Source organism: Carlito syrichta, unplaced genomic scaffold (assembly GCF_000164805.1).
Source record: "Carlito syrichta isolate Samal-C Ts95f unplaced genomic scaffold, Tarsius_syrichta-2.0.1 Scaffold308803, whole genome shotgun sequence".
NCBI classification, from domain to species: domain Eukaryota; kingdom Metazoa; phylum Chordata; class Mammalia; order Primates; family Tarsiidae; genus Carlito; species Carlito syrichta.
Genome location: NW_007252899.1, coordinates 432271 through 434701, shown reverse-complemented (window position 1 = coordinate 434701; position 2431 = coordinate 432271). Strand labels below are relative to the sequence as shown.

The following is a 2431-nucleotide window of genomic DNA, read 5'->3' as shown; positions in this document are numbered from 1 at the left end:
TGGCCGCTCCCGGCCACCGCAGCCTCGACCTGCTGGGCTCCGGCGATCCTTCCGAGTAGCTGGAATTACAGGCGCGCGCTACCACGCCCGGCTAATTTTTTGATTTAGTGTAGAGATGAGGTCTCGCCAAGTTGGCCAGGCGGGTCTTGAACCTGTGGGCTCAGGCAATCCACTCACCTCGGCCTCCCAAAGCGCGGGATTACAGGCTGAGCCACCGAGCCCGGCCATATATCCAACTCTTGAACTTGAGCTCTTAGCCACAGGAATAAACTGCCTCTTCGTCCACTGGTTGGGTTTATGACAAGCATGCTTGTGGAATTGCTGGCTGACTCTAAGCAGCCCAGACACATCCCACAGCCTCCAGGTATCTCCTGCTTGTATTCAGGTGTGCAGCCTCTGGGCACTATAAAATATGACAACAAGCTTCACTGGTCCATTGACCGGGAAAGACATATATATTGACTAAAACAAAAAAAGTTTGGCAAAATACTTTTCTAGCTTTGGGGCCACAGAGAAGGCCCTTAAAGTTCCAGGAATGGTGGCTCATGCCTGTAATCCTTTAGGATGCCAAGGTGGGAGAATCATTTGAGGCCAGGAGTTTGGTGTCAGCCTGGGCAACATAGTGAGACCCTGTCTCTAAAAAAATATTTAAAAAAATTAAAAAGTAGCTAGGCATGGTGGCCTGCACCTGTAGTCCTAGCTCTTCAAAAGACTAAGGCAGGAGGATCATTAATACCTAAGAATTCAAGGCAGCAGTGAGCTATGATTGCACCACTATACTCCAGCCTGGGTGACTGAGCAAGACCCTATCTCTAAAAAAATAAAATCAAGTGCCAAGCTTCTATCTCAAACATGAGAATGATGTAGCCCACCTCACAAACATTGCATGGAACAGTTAAGCAGAATATGTGAAGCCTGGATGTGGCTGTGCGTGTATGGCATTCAGAAATGTTGGATGAATGTAGTTTCCCCTGCTTCTACTCACTCCCAATGGGAAAAAAAAAACTTTACCCTAAACTCTAATCTTTCAGGGTCTGCTGCCTTGACAGAGAAAGCCTACAAAAGTCCCCTAGAATAGGAAATTCCAATTTGATTATTTTACCCAGAGCTAAAGTGAGTCTACAAGAACCAAGGAAAAGGCTTGAGAAAGGGAATTGTTATCCAGCACAGGAATAATGTGGGAAACTGCAGTCCTCTGTGAAAGGGATACGAAACAGACTCAGAAAGAGAATCCCCATCCATTTTAAGAAGGAAGCATAATGTAATTACTGAGACTGAATTTGGTGGTAGTACAAAACATTCATTTGCCATATTCTTTATTCACAAGTATTTAGTGATACACATCAGGCTAGTCTCACTATTTCCCTTAGATACATGGTTTGGGTATCCTCCTCCTGCTCCCCTTAAAGTGGGGCCAGGATGATGAATAGGCCAGACCCAGACATTAGCACGGTAGAACATATCAACAGTACCCACTATGAGGGAGCTTCAAATTGTACATTTCCCTGGAGCAAGTTTCTTCTCCCTATTGGCTTGTCCCCTGTCACCCTCACACCTCTGGCACAGTAGCACGGTGGATGGAACTCAGCAATTTGAGTTCACACAATACCAGGATATACCTCTGACAAACCCACTGCCTGCCATGAGTTAAATAACTGTTTTCTCCACATTTGAGGAAGAAATATAAATGTTCCCCATTCTCCTCTGGAAGTTAGTATAAAGTATTTAACATAATACTGAAGAAGCATCCTAAGCTTTTTGGTTAAGTATATAGACTCTAGCAGGTGTTTTGTTTGTTTTGTTTTATCTTCAGTCTGTTTTTTTTCTGTTGTCTTCTTTGACATTCAAAATTAACAACATCTAGCCTGGCATGGTGGCTCATGCCTATAATCCCAGCACTTTGGGAGGCTGAGGTGAGAGGAGTGTCTGAGCCCACAGGTTCAAGACTGGCCTGGGCAAGTTAGCGAGACCTCATCTCTACTGTAAATCAAAAAATTAGCCAGGCGTGATGGTGTGTGCCTAGTTCCAGCTACTTGGAAGGCTGAGGTGGAAGGGTCACCTGAGCCCAGCAGGTCAGGGCTGCAGTGGCTATGAGCATGACACTGCACTCCAACCTGGGGGACAGAGTGAGACGCCAACTCAAAAAAAATTTTTAAATAATAATAAAAATAAATAGATGCTTGGTCCTTAAAAAATAATAAATAAACCGGGCTCAGTGGCTCAGCCTGTAATCCTGCGCCTTTGGGAGGCTGAGGTGAGTGGATTGCCTGAGCCCGCGGGTTCAAGACCCGCCTGGGCAGCGAGACCTCATCTCTACAATAAAAATCAAAAAGTCAGCCGGGTGTGGTAGCGCATGCCTGTAATTCCGGCTACTCGGAAGGCTGAGGCAGAAGGATTGCCAGAGCCCAGCAGGCAAGGCTGCGGTGGCCGG

General features: G+C 46.2%; 1 protein-coding gene across 2 annotated transcripts in view; it reads left to right on the top strand.

The window, feature by feature from the left end:
• The window catches only part of TSNAXIP1 (translin associated factor X interacting protein 1), a 21319-nt gene that overhangs the window by 1174 nt on the left and 17714 nt on the right, over positions 1–2431 (top strand). The window lies entirely within an intron of this gene.